Here is a 23,632-nt window from a genome sequence, read left to right on the forward strand (position 1 = left end):
AACCCACACTTGTCTCCACATGGAGATAAAATAACTGGTGCAGTTGGTCACAGTGACTCATGCCTGTAATCCCAACACTTTGAAAGGCTGAGGATGATGAATCACCTGTCAGGTGAGACATGCCTGGCAAATATGGTGAAACTGAATCTATTAAAATAAAATTTTTCAAAAAATTTAACTGGGTGTGGCGATGGTCTCCTGTAATCTCAACTACTCAGGAGGCTGAGACAGGAGAATTGCATGGACCCAGGAGGCAGAGGTTGCAGTGAGCCAAGATTGCACCATTGTATTCCAGTCTGCGTGAGACGGAAAAAAAAGTCCCACACAAAAGTTTGTACTCAAGAAATTCCTGTTGCTCTCTTAACACCAAATAATCACTTGACTGAAAGGGTTCTCTACATTATGACATATCACACTAATTCATCACATTGTCTCAGTAGCTAGAGTTTACTATCTTCTTGTAGTAACCTTAAAATTAGAACAAATAACAGGATAAATAACTATATGCACTAGCATATATATACATAGTTTTTACTAGGTAGAGCTTAGAGTGTGTATTTTAAAAATTCTTTTTCTTTGGCACAGCATACGCATGCTTTTTGGCAGCAATCATAGAATAATGAACAAACAATAACAATCAAATAATGCTAAACAACACTTGATGTCAGGGGAAAGCAAATTAACAATGAGAGCACTGAACATCTATAATATGTCTAAAATTTTTTTTAAATGCAATGAAAACTGTGAAAGAAATCCTTGTTATTTGCTGGTAGAATGCATAATTGTACAGCATTGCTAAAAGATACTTTTTTTCTTCTGCCACAGTTTTTGCAGTTTCTTTTCCCAAAGCTAAACATAGTCTCATCACATAAGCTAACATTTGCATATTTAGGTATTTAGACAACAACTTTGGAAACTTGCATCTAACCAAAAAACCACATGCAATGTTGTATGCCTGCTCTCTTGACACTGGCCAAATACTTTAAGGAATCAGGTTACCCTTCAATAATATCCAAGCCAGGTAAATCCATGAAATGGAATACTATTTATTAAGACAAAGGAATTAATTTATGAGGTCATACATGGATGCATCGTACATACATAAAGCTAACTAGAAAAAGCCAGTCTGAAAAGATCACATATTGTATGATACCATTTCCATGACACTATAGAAAAGAAATGGGTACAGAGATTGTAAACAGACCTGTAATTTACAGTGGTTTGTAAGTGGCAGGTAGTGATCTGAATAGGAGATTAGGCTGATAAAAAGAGGCACAAATGGGCCACGTGGGAGTGAACTCCTTCTGGTTGGTGAGGTCATGCTGCGTGTATGGAAGAGTCAAGAGTATGTAGTACCAGCATGAATAAAAAGGCTCCTACTCATTCTAGGAATGGAGCATCTTCTCTCTTCACACATAGAACTATCTTATGAAGAGTTTTGAGAAAGCTTTTGTTGTATGTGGTAAAAGATACATAACAAAATTCACCATTTCAAACATTTAAGTGAGTATTCAGTGCACAACTATTCTCAAGTTGTGCAACCATCACTACCATTTCACTTTCTCACCAGCAATGCATAAAAGTTCTACTTTTTTTCACATACTCTCCAACTTTTCCTTAAAAAAAAAATAGACATTTCAATAGGTAAAACTTGGTAATCTCATTGTGGTTTAGATATTTATTTAGATTATGGTTAATGATGTTGAACATCTTTTAATGTGCTTATTGATTCTGGTTTTGTCAATGATTGTATGAACAGAAGAAAAAGAAAAAATAGATAAACTGAACTTTATCAAAACTAAAAACTTTTGTGCATCAAAACACACTGTGAGGATAGTAAAAAGAAAACCAAAAGCATGTAAGAAAATATTTGCAAGTCATATATATGTTGAGTCTAGTATCAAAGATACAGAAAGAATTCTTACAACTCAAAACAAAAAGACAAAAACCCACCTAAAAAATACACCAGACACAGTGGTCACGCCTGTAATCCCAGTACTTTGAAAAGCTGAGGCAGGTTGATCACAAGGTCAGGAGATTGAGACCATCTCAGTCAACATGATAAAACCCCGTGTCTACTAGAAATGCAAAAATTGGCTGGGTGTGGTGGTGCATGCCTGTAGTCCCAGACTTCAGGAGGCTTAGGCAGGAGTATCATTTGAACCCAAATGGTGGAGGTTGCAGTGAGCTGAGATCACACCATTATACTCCAACCTGGGGGAAAGAATAAGATGCCACCAAAAAATACAAAAGAAAAACACTAATCGTAGTCTTGAAGATTAACCAAAACAAAACCCTAACCATAAACCACAAAGGCTAAGCATAACCCTTAATCCTCATCCTAAACACTAAATCTAACCTGAACCCCTAACACTAAACCTATCACAAATACTAATCCCTAACAATAATCCTAAACTCTTAATGATCATCATAAGCCATAACCCTAATCTGTAACCCAAATTTCAACCCTAAATTCTAACCCTAACCCTACAACTTAACCCAACCCTACTGTAACCCCTAACCCTAACGAACCCTAACACTAACCCTAAACTTTAACCCTAACAGTAAACCTAACACCAACCCTAACCCAAAACACAACTCTTACCCCAATCCTAACCTGATACCCTAACATTAAGCTTACCCCTACACCAACACCAAGCACGATCATAAACCTAAACCATACCCTCCCTTAAACACAGAACCTTAAGCCCATATCCTAACCTAAATAATAACACTAGTGCTAAAAGTACTCTAAACATAAAACAAACCCTAAACCCTAATCCTAACATTAAAACTTAAACCCAAGCCTTACCCCAACCCCAATACTAACCCAAATCTTAACCCATAACTACAACCCTAACGCTAACCAAACACCAACAAAATACCCAACACCAATCTCAACACTAATAGTAAACCCCAAACCTTACTCTAACCCTGACCCTAACCTTAAACCCTAATACTAAACGAAGCACTTACCCAGACCCTAAACAGAACCTAAGGCTTATCCTAACCATAACAGTTATTCTGAATCCTAAACCTCAGACTAACCCTAAGACGCTAACCCGAACCATGACTCTAATGCCTAAACCTAACTCTAATTCTAACTGTAAAATACAAACTACATAAAACAGTAAAAATAATACTAATTGCATCTCATAACCCTAACACTAATACTGACCCAAAAACCCCAATCTAAACCCTAAAAGTAACACAATCTTAACATAATCTAAACTCTAGCAATAAAACCAAACCAAAACTCTGACCTTGAATGCTGAACCCAAACACTAATCTTTACCCTAATACCTAAGCCTACACCAACCCTAAGGCCAAACCAAAACCATAACCTGAACTAACCCTAAACCTTAAACCTAATCCTAATCTTTGCCCCTAACCCTAGAAATACCTTAACCCTAACCTTAACCATAAATGCTAACCACTAACCCTAACACTAAACCGACCCCTATGCATAAACCCTAACCCTACTCCTAAACTCTAAGCCCAACCCTAACTGTAACACTGACCATGACAACTAACCCTTAACCCAACCCTAACCCAGCCCTAAGAGTCATGCCGGCCCTAAATCCAAAACCCTAACCATATTCCTAATAGTAAACCTTACACCTAACCATAACCATAAATGTTAAATACTAACCCTAACTCTAACTCTAAACCCTAACGCTCAACCCCAAACCCTAAACCTAAATATAACATATGAGATGAGCCCAGCCAACAGGGTACACCATTTTCTCTACAAAAAATTCTTAAAAAGAACGAGCCAGGTTATGGTAAAGCTGAGGTTAGAGCAGAAGGACCAATTAAAGAGTGCCCTTTTGGGCAATTCAAAGCAATATATTTTCATTGATTACAAAGCAAAGCATCCTTTGCATCTTTCAAAACAGCAAAAACATAATGGGCTGATTATCGTGGCTTACACCTGTAATTCCAGTATTTTGGCAGGCCAAGGTGGGAGGACCACTATATAAATTTCAAGTGACCCTGAATAGCCAAAATAATCTTGAAAACAAAAACCAACTTGGAGTCTCACAATTCTCAATTTCAAATATTACTGCCAAGAAACAGCAGTCAAAACAACATAATATTGGCATAAGGACACATACAGAGATCAATGAAACTAATGTCAAGTCCAACCATACCTCTATGGTCAATTGATACTATCATGTAGCCAAGACTATAAAATTCAACAAATGCTGTTAGACAACAGAATAATCACAAATTTCATACAAAGAAATTGTACCCTTTCCTCATAGCTCAATGGTTTGAAAGCCTACATATTAAAGTCAAAACATAAACTCTGGAAGAAGATGTAGGGATACATCTTCATAACCTAGGATTTAGCAGTGGTTTCTTAGGTCTAATACAAAAACCTTAGAGCTGATACAGCCACCTAAAGAAATAATTTCCTCAAAATTAAACATGTTTGTGCATTGAAAGGCACTATCAAGAAAGTGAAAAGACATGCCACAAAAAGGAAGATTCGCACGTTATAGATGTGAGAAGGGTCTGTTGTCTACAATATATGAACAACTTGTATAACTCAACAACAAAAAAGACAATCAAAATACAAAATGGAGAAATAGTTGAACACACACATTTCACCAAAAATAAGTGCATGGAGAAAACAACCACATAAAAAGACCAACAGTAAAATATATAAGTTTCATTTCATGAAGTGTTTCATATGTTAGCTTTTCCCATAGTCATGGGATTCTGTGTTGTAAAATTAGTCCTGTCTAGCTCCACCTGAGGGTGAGCCAAGGTAACAGTATGGCTGGGTAGCAGGTTTCCTTGGGTGAGAAAAGAAAATACTTTACAGGAAAGGATGTTCTCAAATAAAAACTTTTCTGCTGAACTATAGTTTCCAATAAAGGTAACAGTTTGCCCTTCAGTCTCCATGGGTCAAGAATTTGCCGCCCAGTAGGAAGTAAAAGAGGGAGCCATTAAGTTCATGGGGTACATGGATGCACAACTGCCCCAAGTCTTGTACCAGACTTGTGACATAATTACATTCCCTCTCAGAATTTCAATATAGAAATATTAATAATTCATCTGCTTAAATATCTAGGCTTACTTTACTTACTTTACATTGTGCAGTTAAGGATGTTCTGAAATATTTATATAGATTGTCAGGATGTGGGCTAGGACTTTTTGTCAGTTAACTGTACTGGGGGACTATGTAAAATATAAGTATTTAAACCCAAAATATCTTGTAAGTAGCAACACACAGTTAGAAAATATAACAACGTAATAGTCTCTCCAATAAAATCGTATGTAATTTCAATAATCAGTTTTGTCGTCTGTCTTCAGCACTGACCCTTGGTTTTTTTTACTAACTATCCCAAATATGGGCCTTGATTTATTTACTATTATTTTCTTGATTCATAAATTGAGCGTGATCTCATCAATTATATAACAAATAACGAATCATTTCTCTATCTTTAGAAACATCACATTATTAACTTTTCTACAGTTAGATATCACTACTGATGTGACTTTAAGGATTTAGCTGCACAAAGCCTTAGAAAATTAGATAAATTAGGTAAGTGTGGGCACTGGGTGAATGGATCGAGAGAATGCACATAAAATCCCCAAGACACCCAAGAGCCCCAAAAATGGGAACAGAGGAGCCTGCAAGCAGTTGAGCAGACTAAATGGGAGTAGGAAACAGACAGGACCACTTGGGGTCTGCAGCCATGTTGAGGTCTATGGTCCTTGTTGTAAGTTCAGTGGGAAACTGTGTCCAGAATTGGTTCCTTCCAGTGAGTTCAAGAATGAAGCCACAGACCCTGGCAGTGAGTGTTACAGTTCTTAAAGATGGTGTGTCCGGAGTTTGTTCCTTCAGATGTTCAGATGTGTCTGGAGTTTCTTCCTTCCTGTTGGTTCGTGGTCTTGCTGACTTCAAGAATGAAGCCACAGACCCTCCCAATGTGTATTACAATTCATAAAGATAGTGTGGATCCAAAGATTGAGCAGCAGCAAGATTTATTATGAAGAGCAAAAGAGCAAAAGAGCAAAGCTTCCACAATGTGCAAGTGGACCCAAGCAAACTGCTCCAGCTGCCTGGGGAGGCCAGCTTTTATTCCCTTATTTGTCCCTGCCCACATCCTGCTGATTGGTCCATCTTACAGAGCGCTGATTGGTCCATTTTGCAGAGTGCTGATGGGCCCTTTTTTCTTTCTTTCTCTCTCTCTCCTTCCTTCCTTCCTTCCTCCCTCCCTCCCTCCCTCCCTCCCTCCCTTCCTCCCTCTCCTCACCCAGGCTGGAGTGCAGTGGCGCCATCTCGGCTCACTGCAAGCTCTGTCTCCAGGGTTCACGCCATTCTCCTCTCTCAGCCTCCGGAGTAGCTGGGACTACCTCAGCCTCCCGAGTAGCTGGGACTACAGGCGCCCGCCACTGCGCCTGGCTAATTTTTTATATTTTCAGTAGAGACAGAGTTTCACTGTGGTGTCCATCTCCTGACCTCGTGATCAGCCCGCCTTGGCCTCCCGAAGTGCTGGGATTACAAGGGTGAGATACCCCGCTGGGGTGGAGTCCTTTTTATAGAGTACTGATTCGTGCCTTTACAAACCTTTATCTAGACACAGAGCACTGATTGGTGAGTTTGTACAGAGTGATGAATGGTGCATTTACAAACCTTTAGCTAGACACAAAGTGATAATTAGTGCGTTTTTACACAGGGCTGATTGGTGTGTTTACAAACCTTTAGCTAGACATAGATTGTTGATTGGTGTGTTTCTACAGAGTGCTGATTGGTGCATTTACAATCCTTTAGCTAGACAGAAAAGCTCTCCAAGTCCCCACTCGACCCAGAAGTCCAGGTGGCTTCCCCTTTCAATCTCCCTTCTAAACAGAACACCTCAACTACTGTTGGGAATTGGACAATGACGGCTCTAGCTACTTTCTGCTGGATAGGGGCAAAGAAGGTGCCCTACATTTGTAGTGTTCTCCAGAGGGGAACTCTTTAGATAAGTGAAAGGGTCAGCGAGTCAGTCCAGGGGTCCTCAGTAGAAGTTGTTATCTGAGCTCGTTTGGGGTTCTAGTTGTAAGATCATCTATAGCTTGACTGTCTTGATACTATAGGAAACAAATTTGACAAATAAGTTAAAAATACAGGGCCCAAGGGCAAGTAATATCGAGATGGCTGTCACAGGACCTAGAAAGGGGAGAAGTCATGTTACCCACCTCCAGAGGTTGGTATAAGAGTCTGAAAGGCATTGTGTGATTTCAGAAACCTTTTTCTGTAAACACCAGTCAGCGCCTCGTACTCTGCCTGGCTGGTTAGTGTAAGAACAACACTCTTCCCCTAAGATGTGCAGAGCTCTCCTTTCTCAGCAGTGAGGAGACCTAGGCCTCAGCAGTTTTGTAGAGTCACTGCTGCCAAAGGGTCTATTTGGGATTGTAGAGTAAGGATAGATTTTGTTATTTCTTGCAAACTGTCTTAGAGGCAGATATAGCTTGAAGATCCACATAAAAAGAATATGCCTTTGCTGGGTAGACAGAAATTTACCATGGCTTTTAAAGGAATAGAGTACACTATTTTTCTTTACTACTTCTATCTCTCTCTTTGTCTTTGCCTTCATGTTTGTCTCTCTCTTTCTCTCTTTCTGACTCCCTCTTTGCCTCTTCTTCCCTGATTTTCTATCCCTTTATCTCTCTCTCTCTGAGTGCCTCTTTTCCTGTCACTTCCTCTCTCTCTCACTCACTTTCTGTCTCTTTCTCTCTTTCCTTTCTGCTGGTCTTTCCCACCTCTACCAGCTGCTTATGTTGCTGCTCTCCACTCTCCTTACCCTTTTTGATGGCTTTGGCAGTGTAAGACTGCCACCACCTCCTTGAGTATTTGCACTGCATGCAATAACTCCATGATTTTATTATAGTATTTAATGGCGGCTCCCCCAGAGGTTAGGAATTCCCTTTCTTTCCATATTACAGCATGGGCATGTAGGATTAGATAAGCATACTTGCTATCTGTATACACATTTATTCTTTTTCCCTTTCCCAGTTCAAAGGCTCAGTCAAGTGCCACAAGCTCTGCTAACTGGTCCCTGGGGGAAGAGGCTTACTTTCTAGTACGGTTACTTTACTAACTATGACATAACCTGTCTTTCGTATTCCATTCTCCACAAATGAACTTCCATCAATATATATGTTAAGGTCAGGATTAGCTAAGGGGACTTCTAAGAGATCATCTAAGGCACCATAAATCTGAATTATAATTTGTTGGAATTCATGCTCAATTGGTTCACCATCTTCTAGGAGAAAAGTGGCAGGGTTGAGGGCTGCACATGTGAGTGTCTGAAGCACCAGTTCCTCAAGGAGTAGTGCCAGGTATCTAAGCAGGTGATTGTCTGATAGCTATAAACTTCATTTGGCACCTAGCATGCCATTTACATCAGGAGTAGTCCAGACAGTGAGATCATTTCCTTGAAATATTTTGATAGCCTCTGACACTAAGATGGTCACCACCACAACCACCTGTAAACAATGAGGCCAGCCTTTTGCTATTACATCGATTTCCATACTTAGGTATGCCATTGGTTGTGGGGTTGTCCCATGAGTCTGAGTAAGGACTCAAAGAGCTATCCCTGCTCTCTCGATGATGTACAAAGAGAAGTTTTGTCCTGCAGAAAGGTGTAAAGCTGGAGCTTATACTAGGGCCTGCTTCAAGGGTTTGAAGGCTGTTTCTGCCCCAGTTTTCATTTTACTAGATGAGTATTTGCCTTCTGGGTCTCCTTGATTAGAGTATAGAGTGGTATGGCTATCTTGCTCTATCTGGGGATCCATAGTTGCCAACAGCTGGTGATTCCAAGGAACCTACACACCTGTTTCAATGTCTTAGGGTGGGGATAAGTCAGTATAGGCTATATTCATTCCTTGCTGAGGGCCCTGGTCTCTCTGGCTGAGATTAAGGTGATCCGCTCTAGGCAAAGCTAGGCCTTCAACCAAAAGGCCTTGTATCCTTGATTAGCTAGACAGTTCAAGAGATCTAGAGTAGCCTACAGGCATAAGGCTTCTGAACTTGTAGCCAAAAGTAAATCATCCACATACTGAAGGAACAGAGTGTGTGGAATTCAGAAGGGGCCCACATCTTGGGCCAGTGCCTGACCAAATAGATGAGGGCTATCTCTAAACACTTGGAGTAAGACAGTCCACATAAGTTGGGAGGTGTGGTCTGTGAGATCCTCAAAGGCAAAGAGAAACTGGGAGTCAGAGTGCAGGGGAATACAGAAGAAGGCATTCTTGATGTCCAAAACAGTGAAACATTCTGCTTCCTCTGGTATTTGAGAGAGCCGGGTATAGGGGTTTGATGCAGCTGAATATACAGGAATTACTGCCTCATTGATGAGTCTATGATCTTGCACTAGTCTCCACTGGCCATTAGGTTTTTGTACTCCTAGAATTGGGCTGCTGCATTTCCTTAAAAGACTTGAGATTTTGAATGTTTAACAATATCCTGTATTCCTTTTTGAGCTTGAGAACTTAAGGGATATTGCCTTTGATAAGGAAAAGTGGTGGGGTCTTTTACCCTGATTTGGATTGGGTGGGCACTTTTTGCCCTTCCAAATTGTCCTTCCAATGCCCAGTCTTCAGGGTTGATTCCCCCCTCAAGTAGGGGACAACAAATTGGTAACTTGTTCCCCATATTCATGTAGATAATAGCTCCAGCTTTGGCGAATATATCCTTCCCTAATATGGGTTTGAAACTTTTAGGCATAACAAGAAAGGCATGTGAAAAGAGTAAAGTCTCCCAATTACAACTGAGGAGATGGGAGAAATACCTGGTTACAGGCTGTCCTAGGATTCCTTGAATGGTAGCAGACCTTGAAAACAGTTGTCTGGGACAGGAGATTAACACTGAGAAGGCTGCACCTGTGTCTAGGAGGAAGTCAATTTCCTGGCCCTTAATGGATAAAAGTACCCAGGGCTCAGTGAAGGTGACATGAGCTGGTACTAGCCCCAGGCACCCTCATTCCTGTGGTTGGTTCATCTGGGTGGGGGCTCATGGCCCAGAGAACCTTTGCCTTCTGGGGCAGTAGGCCTTCCAGTGATTGCCTCAGCATTGTGGATATGGATGAGGGGGTGGCTTTTTTCCCATTGGACGGTCTTTTTAAAAGTGTCCTTGTAAACCACACTTGTACCAAGACCTACTGGGTGATTAGCCTGCTTCATTTTCTGTCCTCTGTGAACCACCAAGGTTTGTTTGTCTGAGTGCCATGATTAAGGCTGCAGACTTTCTCTAATCTCACTTTTCCTTTTGGGCCAGTTCCTCTTGGTCCCTGTTATAGAATACTGAGGTTGCCAGGTTTAGTAATGCCTTCAGATGGCAGAGTTTACAGTGAGCCAATATAGTGCCACTATGCTCCAGTCTGGGCAACAGGGTGAGACTCCATCTCAAAAAAATAATAATAATATCAATAATAATGCCTCCAGATTTTTTTCAGGGCCCAGGGCTTGCTTTTGGAGCTTTCTTCTGATATCTGTGGCTGATTAGGTAATAAACTTATCTTTCAGATTCAACTGACCCTCTAGTTAGTTGTATGACATGGGAGTATGTTTTCTTAAGGCCTTCCATAGCCGCTCAAGGAAGGCAGAAGGATTTTGTTCCTTTCCCTGAGTTAAAGTGGACATCATTGAATAACTCATGGAATTTTTCCTAATTCTTTGTGCTTCTAGAATACAGGTCAACAGATGTTTATGACTCCAGTCCCCATGATCTGAGTCAAGGTCTCAGTGGGGATCCATACAGGGTATGGCTTGCTGACCCATAGGGAATTTGTTCCTTTCTTTGGCTGTCATTCTATTATTTACTTGACTAAGATACCAAATATCTCCAAACTCTCAGGCTGCAGCTAAAACCACATTCTTTTCATTAAAGATGAGGGTTTGATCTAACAATAGCATGGCACCTCTCCAAGGGAGATTGAAGGTTTGCCCTAGACCCTGTAGGACATCTATGTACTTATGAGGATCATCTGAAAACTTCCCCAGGCCTGTCTTGATATACTTTAAATTATAGCGAGACAAGGGGACATGTATTCAGGTTGGGCCAAATTGCCCTCCCCCTACAGCTTGAAAGAGACATAACAGATAGCCTGGGGTTTTTTGTGATCCTTTGGAGATTTATTTGCTTGTTTCCTCCTTGGTGGGGGAGATTAGAGGAGGCTTATCATTAATAGGAAGGGGAGGTGTAGGGAGCCTAGGATATGGAGGTAAGCTGAGAGATCCTCCTATGGGATGTAAATTGCAAGCTTTGCATAGTTGTGTATTCTCCTGCAATGAATAGAAAGCTTGGACATAAGATATTTCACTTCATTTGCCTTCCCTGTTACGGAAAAGGTCAAGCTGCAGGATAGTATTGTAGTTTATACTTCCCTCAGTTGGCCATTTTTCCCTATCAGAGAGAGAATATTGGGGCCAGGACAAAGTGCAGGAAAAAAGTGCTGCCTCTTTTTTGGGGTTTGAGGGTCAAATTGGTCCTAATGGCTTAGCATACATTTCAAGGGTAAGCCTATTGATGCCTGAGTGTTTCCCACCTGAAAGACAAAACCACCAGCTGTTTTGATTTGTTTGTTTCTCCCCCTGCCCAAGAACCCACAATGGTCCTTGGACCCTGCTGATCAGAATAGTTGCACTCACCAATGCAGCAGCAGAAACACCTCATGCTCAGGAAACCACAACAGTCCCTGGACCCTGTTGATTGTAATAATTGCACTCACCAATGCAGCAGAAGAAACACTTCTTGCTCAGTAATCCACAACTGTCCCTGGACCCTGCTGATTGGAATAGTTGTGCTTACTGATGCAGCAGCAGAAATGCTAGTTTTCCTCCTGGACCACAAAGAGGACCGAGGAATGTCAGATTTAGTGGGATTTACCAACACATTCTCAAAAACCTGCACCCTTGTCTGTCCTCCTAGACCACAAAGAGAACTGAGAAAAATTGGATTTAGTGGCCCTTACTGACACATTCTCAAAAAACTTTTAGAGTCCTAAGTGTTCTTCTTTTAGTACTGTCCTATAAATGTCCCTACCACTGTCCTATAATGATGTTATGCCCCAAGAATGAAGGTAGGGCCATACCCTGAGGGAGGGAAGGGATCTCCAGAGTTGGAAGAGTGATACTTTTTGTCCTTACCTAGATGAATAGGAAAGATACCATTTCTGAAGCTCCCCATATCCTAGATTCAGGCATAGCTTTTGTGAGGCCTCCTAGTCTAAGGAGGGATCCTAAAATTCCATATAGTAACCCCAACCCCTGACAGGGCTTTGGGCAAAAATTATGCCTTTCTGATTGGTGAACCTGGGTGCCTAAAGAAGGTAACAGAGTCCTAAAGTTTATACTAGAAAATTCTTATAGGAGAAATTAGAAAAGCACCAGTGATGGGGAGTAGTTTTTAGAAGCAAGACTAGCCTCAGAGAAGAAAGCTGAAAGGAAGTTTATCTGACAAGCATTAGGACCCAGGAGGAAGAGTCAGGATAGCTAGGATAGATGGGCATGTTTGGATTGGGTGACATGACTTTGAGAGTTCTGCTCATGGCCGTGGGGTCAACCAACTTGTTATTGGGACCCCAGAACTGAAAGGCTTTCGCCTCTGTGGATCCTCAGCTTATCCCAGAAGTACAGGAAAAATGGAAGCTCATTCCAGGCAAACCAACACTCCCAACTCTAAAGAGTTGGGGATTGTTACAGAGCCCTTCCCCAGACAATGTCTTTAATCCAGTGGCCATGCTAGTCACTTTTCACTGGCTGGCAGGTGCCTGATATTTAGCTCCTGAATTCTAAGGAAAAATAGGACAGAATAGGAAGTGGAAGTAGTCCAGTGGTACTCACTGCTTGGTGAGTGTCCCTTTGTGGTCACCAAAATGTGTCCAGAATTGTTTCCTTACTGTGGGTTCTTGGTCTCGCTGATTATAAGAATGAAGGTGCAGACCCTCACAGTGAGTGTTACAGTTCTTAAAGATGCTGTGTCCACAGTTTGTTCATTCAGATATTCAGATGTGTCTGGAGTTTCTTCGTTCTGGTTGGTTTGCGGTCTTGCTGACTTCACTAGTGAAGCCACAGACCTTTGCAGTGAGTGTAACCACTCTTAAAGTTTGCATGTCCAGAGTTGTTTGTTCCTCCTGGTGGGTTTGTGACCTCACCGACTTCAAGAATGAAGCCGCAGACCCTGACAGTGAGTATTACAGTTCACAAAGGTAATGCAGACCCAAAGAGTGGGCAGCAGCAAGAATTATTATGAAGAGCAAAAGAACAAAGCTTTCACAGCATGAAAAGGGACCCGAGAAGGTTGCCGCTACTGGCTGGGTTGGTCAGCTTTTATTGCCTTTTTGTCCCCACCTACGTTCTGCTGATTGGTCCATTTTACAGAGTGCTGATTGGTCTGTTTTACAGAGTGCTGATTGTTGTGTTTACAGACCTTTAGTTAGACACAGAGTGCTGACTGGTGTGTTTTTACAGAGTGCTGATTGAGGTGTTTACAAACCTTTAGCTAGACACAGAGTGCTGATTGGTGCATTTCTACAGAATGCTGGTTGGTACATTTACAATCCTTTAGCTAGACAGTAAAGTTCTCCTAGTCCACACTGGACCCAGGAAGTCCAACTGACTTATCCTCTCAAAATCATTAACAAAATTAAATCAGAAGAGTGACAGGATTAAATTTGTGCTTGTAAATAAATATTTTGCCATTATGATTACCAATACTAACCCTGTATTTCCTGATTTGGTAGTTACAGGATGGTAATTTGGGAGAGTGCTTCCACTTTTGGTAAAACACAGTGGGACATTTTGAATGAAGCTGCAAATCTGGCACAACAATAATCAGAGGGAATCTGGGAGAAAGAATAATGTATAATAACTGCTATTTCAAGTTTCCTAGAAGTATAAAACTATTGGGAAGTAATCTACTTTTTAATAAAAACAACCATGTCAATACCATATCACTAAAGCAGAGACAACAACATCAAACTTCATTATAGGAGCTAAATCCAGCTCAGTGGAAGCTGTGAAACCAAGTGCCTTTGTAAAAGTAGGAATGTTATGTCAGTATTACAGTTCTTACATCTGTATGAGGGGTGTTACATCAGTATTTATGGATGATACATTAGTGTTACTGTCGTTCTATTTTTATTACAAATGTTATAGTAGTATTATGAGTGTTATATTAATATTACAGGTGTTACATCAGTGATACAGTTGTTAATCAGTATTAAAGTTGTTATATTTGTATTGCAGATGGCATATTTGTATTATGAACAGCATATTGGTGCTACAAGTGTTACAGTTGTATTAAAGGTGTCAGGACAGCAATACAGATATTACATCAGTTTTATGGATGTTTTATTTGTACTGCAAATTGATATTGGTATTATGAGAGAGTTGTATTACGGGTCTTAGAGCAGTATTATGGTTGTTATATTTGTATTGTGGATGCTACAATGGTATTCTGAGTGTTTTATTGCTATTATGAGTGTTACAGTTGTATAACAGGTTTTAAATCAGTATTACAGGTATAACATTAGTATTACGAATGTCACATTTGTATTATGGGTGACATATTTGTCTACAGATGTTACATCTCTATTGATATATATGCAATACATATCAAAATACACATGTTTGTTTATGGATGTTGCATCTCTATTGTAGATGTTGTAATATAAGACAAATGCTACCTTTGTGTCACAAGGCAATGGCATGCACCTGGCATTGTGGCCAGCACACTTTGGGTGTCAGGCAAGACCTTGGGGTGCACTAGAGTCATAGAATTCTTTGTTTCTAATTTCCCACACAAAGCCTTTCTACTGGGTCTCTGATCCTCAGCAATCAGGGGACGGTTTTTACTTCTCTCTACCTCCAACCGTCCTGGAATGTGGCAGCGTGGCTGGGGTCTGTGCCGAGGAGAATTTTGCTTTCATCCTCAGGTGGCATGCGCTGAACACACGGGCCCTCCAAGGGTCAGAGAAGGGAGGCTCATGCACCCCGTGCAGGCAGCTGTCAGAATGGCAGGACCCATGTGGTCATGGTGCAGCAGCCATGCATTCTCTCCTGACTGGCCTGGGGCATAAAACCAGAGTTCAGATTGTTCAGCGCCTCATTTTGGAAATTCCAACTGAAATGCTGCCTATTATCCTGTTTTTTAAATTTTTTTTATTTTTATAATTTTTTCTTTTCTGAATATGATGAAGGAACCATTAATTGGAAACCACAATCAGTGAAATGAACACAGATGGCAAATTTTATAACTTATACAAAATTTTTCTCAACATAGTCCTAAGACTTAAAGGTTAAAACTATTCAAATAGTAGAAGAAAGCACAGAAAGAAACCTATGTGACCTTGGGTTTGGTCATAAGTTCTAACATATGACACCAAAGCCGATCCATAACAGAAAAAAGAAAATAACAATATAGGCCTTCTCAAAATAAAAGTGTATGCTCTTCATAAAATGTTTTTCAGGAAGCAGAAAGATAAGTCACAATCTGAGGAAAAAAACATCTGCAAAATACAGATCTAAGCAAGAACTTGCCCCGAAAATACACAAAGAAATCTTGAAACTCAACAATAAGAGGGACTACCCAATTAAAAATGGGTAAAGAGCAGAGCAGATACCTCACCAATGAAGATACACAGATGGCAAGCAAACAAAAAGATGCTCAACCTTGTATATCATTAAGGGAGGACAGTTACAATAAGGAGATAGTGTGGCCCATCTATATTCACTAGAACTGTGAAACCGTTTTTAAAATATGACAAATGATTTTTCTGAAGGAAAGACACTGGTGGTGGAATGCACAATGCACAATGATACAGGAAAAAAAAAACTATTTTAAATAATCCTCAAATTAATCTGAAAGGTGTTTCTCTTCTCTACCATGCATAGAGGCCCTGCTACTATCCCAGAGAACTTCACCATTATTTGTGGATAACCTGAATAAGTCACCTATTATTAAATTCTCAGCACTTTTACTCAAAGGCACACAAGAAATTAGACACACAGAGGATTCAAGCAGGAACCTAGGACTCAAAGTACTATCTATGCTTTCCTATGTGATATTGATTGAAATTCAGAACTATTGAATTAACTGCAACTATCACCTTCTTAGTAATATGAATGGCAATCCAAACACCTCAAGAGGATGACTTGCAATAAATTATGTATGACTAAAATTTCGTATATTGCTTAAAATCTGTTCCAAAAAACAATGTGCTTACCAATTACCTTAAGTTCTTTCATACAATTTACAGATTGATTGAGTTCCCCTTTTTTTTGCATTAATAGCTAGGAGATCCACTTGCAAACAAACAGCTTTTCCTGAAAGAAAGTGCCCATTAAACACCATAATGTTTTTCTAGCGAATATAAAAACTATTTAATATTTATGGCCAGTATATCACACCTAATGATCATTATTTTATAACATGAAATAGCATATGTAGGGGTAAAAACTATCATGGGCAAGTAAGAAATAAACCCTGTTACCCAACAGGTGATGTGATGCTGTAACTGTCATGTATGTTGTGAAATTCCACCTGCTACACATGCTAAGCAGAGTTACGCCATCTACTCAGAGCATAAGGCCCTAATACCCATAACTCTTAACTTGCTTGAAGACAAAGGTCTGTTATTACATTGTAACAGTCAATATTGTTACTGTATTAAAATTATTATTTTGTCATTTTCATTTCATCTGTCATGAGTCTCTGTAAATATATCATCAAAGTATAATTTGTTACCTAGATGATGGTACTAATCCATAAAAGAAGAGTTAGTCTCCACAAGATAGTAGTAAAAGGAGAAACCACACATTGGGTGTCTGGTCAACATCAAGTTCCCATCCTTGGTTCACTCCCAATAATCTATTTGAAATTTCTACCAAAATTTCACTTCTTATTATAGATAATTTCCTAGAGATACACTGACATGTAAAATATCAGAAGATTGAAAAATTACTCATCTTGTAGTCTCAGGCCAATATATACAAGAATTCAGGATGCTAAACATCAAGTAAAATATTAAAAAGAAAACATACATTAGAAGGCAATGAAATAAGAAACTATGCCACATGGGACAGATAACTTAAAATTTTCCATAAGTGAAAAATAAAGTATCTCATGGTTAGGAATAATATGTACCAGAGGCAATAAGTTGCTGTCAACTTCTGGATAATTACACATTTATCAAAATACCTTAAAATCAAGTTTAGTAGAGTATCCAGGATAAATCATGGGCCTTTCTGAATGCAAATAATATTAAACATTAAGGTTTCTCAAAAGACAGTGAAGACAATGATGTTTCTTTAAAGTTATGTAATTAAAATTACAAAATTGTATAATTTTGCAGGGAAAATGAAATGTAAGCTATATTTTTTAAAATACAGGACAGGGACAGACCCAACTTGGGAAGCTAATAAACTTTATCAGAACTGAAAAATACAGCTTCTTTCCCCACCTAAACACAAACCTTACCTTTATTCTTTCTTTCATCTTCGATCATTCGATTAGTTCCAATGATGTGATCCTCCTTTAGTTCAAGTTGATACCTGAGAATCAGAATGATTAAATATGAGTTCCTCAGTTATCTTTCTGGAAAGACCATTATCAATGCAGCTAATCTATGGCAGAGGTGCACCTGGGGCACTGAACACGACATTCTGCAGACTTCAAAGTCCCTCAGTACTAAATCGATGGGAATAACTTCATAACATAAAATGTCCAGTAACTCCTCACCTTGATGCTATAAAGCTTACTCACATAAATTGGAGGGTCGTGTTGTCATGAGGTTTCTGAAAGCATCACTTTTCAGTTGCTCTCAGCTGACCCAAAGAACACAGAAGAAAATTCAATTTACAGAGCACGCAACAGATTCAATCACAAATGATAATTAGACAGTCACTTCCCATCCACTTGTCCTATCTGCCCACCGCAAACCAACTTAACAACTTTGTGCCCAGGGACTAAGCACAGTCCTGGGAACTACATTCCAAGAGCATTATATCTGAATTAGCAATAACCAAAGGCACGTTTTCAAATTTTTGCTTTTCTTTCCAAGCTGTTACAAGCTGCCCTTTTGGTTCCAAAATGACCAAAAAAAAAAAAAAAAAAAAAAAAAAACCACTCCTGTGGTCAACAGTTTCCAAACTCCAACACTTGCCAATGATATCAAATAGTTCACCAGCCTCACAACATTATAAAATTAACACACATACTTTAATTCATTTATTCCTAAAAATTCAGTAACTACAGAAACTTCCATATTCACTATTTTAGTATAGAAACTGACACAGAATATGTGGGTAAAATACATCACTTCAGAATTGATTTTTAAAAATTCTTCCATAAAAAACATAGAATTTGTTTGAAAAATAACCTCAGCAAATGTTTGCAAGTACTATGTAATGGAATATTGATAGGAAATTATGAAGAGGGCAATAAAAGTAGGCCATTAATGCCAAGAGCATGTGAGTTGAGTCCTTTCCTCATGGCACATTTATGACAAATATTAACGAGAACATTTTATGACAAATATTAACGAGAACATTTTAGCTTTCACACCTCCTGAAAATTTCCACATGAGCATAATGTCTTAGCACTGAGATATTACTCACTGATACAAAAATCATAGTAAAAAATAGCTCAAGAGATTTTGCATTCTGCTCCCATCTTTTAAGTCCTCAGTCATGCTGTTATGTTTTTCTGGAACTTCTGGGTCCAGAAATTAGCAATCAATCAATCAATTAATCAATCAACCAGTCAATCAGTAAAGTAAATGAACTATAATAGCTGAGTTAACAAATTTAGGAAAAACATCATGTGACATAATTTTAGTTTAACAGACTAAAACTGCTACATGACCATTACTGCTAGGAAATAGAAAAAAAGAGCCAGAATTCCTCAGTATATTTTATGAATTGACCTGGTTACAGTGTGTTAAAACTAGTAGAACCAGGGGGCTGTGGCATCTGAATGAGAAGGGTGGGAGAGTCTCTGATTAAGGGAAGTGGGAGAGTCTCAAGAGGGAAGTGGTTTCTCAAGGAAGATAATTAACACTTAAACAATAGTTACAGGTGATAAATTGCCAAAAACAATTCTGGGATGAAAGAATGATACTATTAGTTACAAAGTAACAAAAATATACTTATGGGCTGGACACCCTGGCTCATGCCTGTAATCCCAGCACTTTTGGAGGCCGAGGTGGGTGGATTACCTGAGGTCAGGAGTTTCAGAGCAGCCTGGACAACACGGTGAAACCCTGTCTCTACTAAAAATACAAAAGTCACTGAGTGTAGTGGTGCATGCCTGTAATCCTAGCTACTCAGGAGGCTGAGGCAGGAGAATCACCTGAACCCAGGAGGCAGAGGCTGCAATGAGCCAAGATTGTACCATTACACTCCAGCCTGGGCGACAAGTTTGAAAAGGCACAAGGAAGGATGGAGGGAAGGGAAGGGGAGGGGAGGGGAGGGGGGGAGGGGAGGGGAGGGGAGGGGAGGGACTTATGCACCCGAATCTTCTATAATGCTGTTTCTAACTGTGGGGTTTAATTAATTAGTCCATAGATGTTTATGTTATAATAATTGCTTTTGTCGGTTAATAATGTATCAGCTTTAGCCAAGTGTGGTGGCCTGCACCTATAATCAGAGGTTTTCAGAAGGCTGAGGTAGGAGGATCACTTAAGTCCAAGAGTTTAAGGGCAGCCTGGACAGCATAGGAAGACACTGTTTCTTAAACCGATACCAAAACCAAACCAAATCAAAACAAAATAACACAAGAAAACCACGAAAAACAAAACTATTGATTGAATACTGAAAGAGCCCCAAAAGTAAGAGAAAAAGATAGATGTATCAATCAGGACTTCTAAATACTTAGAATGGTCTTCATAATGAGACTTCAACCATAACTTATTCTTAACCACACTTATTCTTAACTATTCCAAATACTTAAAAATAGAATGGTCTTTACAGTGACCACAGTGAGACTTCAAATCAAAGCCAGAAAGGTGGGTTCACAGGTGCTGAGATGCACTTATTCTGAGAAGTACTTCAAAACACTGACTAGGCTAAGAAGAGTTAAAGGCTCTAGGTATTAGCTTCCTCTTCTGGTAATTTGGAAAGCAATGGGGAGGTAAACTACATTTGTTTAGCTTATATGCTGAGAGGGAGGAGGCAGGAGTAGAGAAAATGGAGGTAAAGAAGTGATGAATTCTCTCTACCCAAATGTTGTTGCCTTTTATTCTCTCTCTTGATCAATTTACCTTTTCATTCTTGCCAAAAAGAGGCTAAGGCAGGCAGAAAGTTGAAATCAAATAAATCAAATGTATAGAAGTAAGAAAATATTAAAGAAGATGGAGACAAGTTCTTCAATGAACTAAGATTCTTAAAGTATCTATGGGTGCCAATTAACAGCACTTCTCTGATGGAAAAGAAGGCTTCTTGCACAAATGACACTCAGGTGAACTTGCTGTCAATCCCAGGTAAGATGTGAAGAATGAAACATTTGTGAACACTTAGAAAAAGTGAATAACTCATGAGAAATAATTTCACCCAGTACAAGCCAAGTCACAGCACAACACTTTCAGTTTCTGAGCACAAAGATGGCAAAAGTTGCAGGCCTGGTTATTTGGAATTTAATTACTATACATAAACATACGAAACTATCAGACCTCAAGGACTGAACTGCAAAAGTATGATCTCTTCCTATATTAACACCTTCTCCAAATTATCTGTCTGGTCTTACACTAGTGTGAGGATAGCTTCTCACTCTGCTTTTCATCTTAATGTTTAATATTTAAAAAGCAAAGCCTTAGTGCTTTTTCCTCTTAACTTGTACATTTTAATGCTAGGTGATATCACATTTATAAACAATAACTCTACTTGGCAATAAACATTAGAACATTTATACATATGTTTAGTAATTCTTTTTAATTTCATCATTCTGAATATCCAAAATGAGCATGCAATACTTACAATTCAAAAGCTTAAGCTCTCTTCTTCAACTCTACTTCTCTTCCTCTTAGTAATTATGTATCTTTTAGTAAAAGTTGTCTTTGAACATAAATTTATCTTGTATCCACCTGTTTAGAAAAGCATTAATTTTTAGCAAGCAGGTTAATGAAAACACGACAGGTTTAGATGAATATACTCCTTCCTTGTTTGAAAGCAAGGTTTCAAACTTATTCAACTAGCTATTCTAGCTTCATAGTATTTACTCCCCAAATCCTGTTAAATTACATTTCCATATATTCCTAACATGCCTTCTGGAATTTATACTACTTAGTGCTTTAACATCTCTCAGTCCCTTATCCATATGTATATAAAATTATAAATAAAAATATAAAATGTAAAAATAAATAAATATATATTTAATTTTTATATTTTATATTTTTATTTATAATTAAATAAATTAATATATATTTATATATAAATAAATAAATATATATTTATTTATTTTTGAGACAGGGTCCTGCTCTGTTGTCCAGGCTGGAGTGCAGTGGGTGTCATTTTGGCTAACTGCAACCTCTGCCTCCTGAGCTCAAGGAATCCTTCTAACTTAGGTTCTGGGTAGCTGGGAATACAGGCACATGCCACCAAGTTCAGCTAATTTTTTGTACAGATAGGGTTTTGCCATGTGACCCAGGCTGGTTTTGAACCTCTGAGTTCAAATAATATGCCCACCTTGGCTTCTCAAACTACTGGGACCACAAGCATGAGCCACTATGCCTGGCCCCCCTTAAGTAAAATTTGGTAAGTTACTTGGGAAGAAAAATTAAACAAAATGTGCATTCAGCAGTAAAACTCCAAAAGAATAAAATGCCCATGTTTTTTATTGGTGGTGCTGTCTGAATGTTTCAGTTCATGAGTCATTCTGACTCAGAGTTAGCAAGTTCATATAAACCCCTAAATGAATGGGCCATCCTTCCATTTGTGACTTCACAGAGCAAGAATTTACTGACTACCTATCACACATCAAGCAGCATACTGGGAACTGGATATAAAAATGTAGACAGATATAGCCCTCATCTCTAAAGACCTTACAATTTAGACAGGAAGAAAGAATCACACTAAGACATGATGATTTCAAAACTGAGGTGAATAAAGACTGCATGCAGGCATGAGGTCTAAATGAGTCACTCATTGGGAGTCAGGGAAGGCCTCACAGGGGTGACATCCAAACTGGGTCTTGAATGGCATTATGCTTTTTTCAGAGAGAGAAGGGGATTGATATTCCAGGTGAGGGAATACAGGCATGATGCTTTTTATGAAGCTGTCAATCTTCCTCAAAATCTTCAGATATTCACAGTTAAATAAATAGGAATCTAGTCAGTCAACTATCTTGAAGACAAATTTATTAATCTGAAAACAATCCAATCATCTCGAAGATATGTGCTTCCAACACTCATTTTTATAGCTGGAGCAAGCCCATTTCTCAGCACTATACAGAATTTTAGAGGGGTGTCCCTCCATTATATATCTAAGTCTCAATGAGAAGCCCTAAGCAAGAGTGGACATTAGGGGGATGCCTTCCTACTGTTAATATCTGGAAGCAACCATTCTCTATGTATGCTGGAAATATTGCTGTAAATCCAGTCTGGTCTGAGACACACCCTTGGAAAAGGAGTAAAATTTCTTAAAGGAGTATATCTAATCCCACTTGCCAACTTGGGACTCCCTGCAACTCCTCATCCTCTTCTTCTCCTGTCCGATTACTTTCCTGCTGCAGAAATCAAACGGCCACATGGATGACCCTTGTGGCCCTGGTAACTCCTTTACCCCAGGGATCTTCACTCTTGCTCATTTCCATGGCTGCCTCCAGTGGCAGCACACTGTCTTTGATTTCCAGTCCCCACCTGAAACCTCGTTCTGCAATTCTGTGCTGTTGGGCCATCCTTATTCTTCCAGCTGCAAGTCTCTCCAGATCTGGTCCTTGATCACTGAGACTGCCACTCAACTCTCTTTTTCCACCAGGTTAGCAGCCAACTGCCCTCTCCTCTGCTTCCCTTCACTACCCAAGAGAGCCCCAGAATCTTCAATTAACTAGGCTGCCTTTCTCAAGTAAAATAAATTAGGTTCTGCGAAGCTCCATTTCTGAAGCATCTCCTTCTTTCCACTCTCACTCAAAGGGGCAGAAAAGAGAGACACAATTCTTCCATAGAGCTACAAGAGGAAACTCACCTGCAAGTATATGGTTTGGTTCCTCTCAATTCCAGGCTAGCCCAACCACAGCTGGGCCTTCAGTACAGGTGATCAGTCCTCTCTGCTTTGAGGAGCTGTTCTTCCCTTACCCGCACAAGCTAGTCTGCACCTCCAAGCTTCTCCTACAACTCACAACCTATCCCTCTAAATTGCCTGAGTAGATGGAGCATTTTTAGGGTGTGTTTCTCATTATCCCAAGTTGATTGTTCACCTCTGCAATTCTTGCCTTTCCACCAGTCTCAGAGGAAGCAAATCTGTATATCCTTTTCAAGGCCCATCCTTCTTTCTATTTGGCTCTTCTGCACTCTTGGCCCCAGTCCCTACAGGGGCCTTGTTCCATCACTTGTACCATCTCATTCCTGGATCTTGAGACAACCTACTAATTGCTGCAGTGTTGCTGGAAGTCAGAGACCCCAAATAGAGGGACCAG

This window comes from Macaca thibetana, chromosome Y (genome assembly GCF_024542745.1).
Source record: "Macaca thibetana thibetana isolate TM-01 chromosome Y, ASM2454274v1, whole genome shotgun sequence".
In the NCBI taxonomy this organism is placed as follows: Eukaryota; Metazoa; Chordata; class Mammalia; order Primates; family Cercopithecidae; genus Macaca; species Macaca thibetana.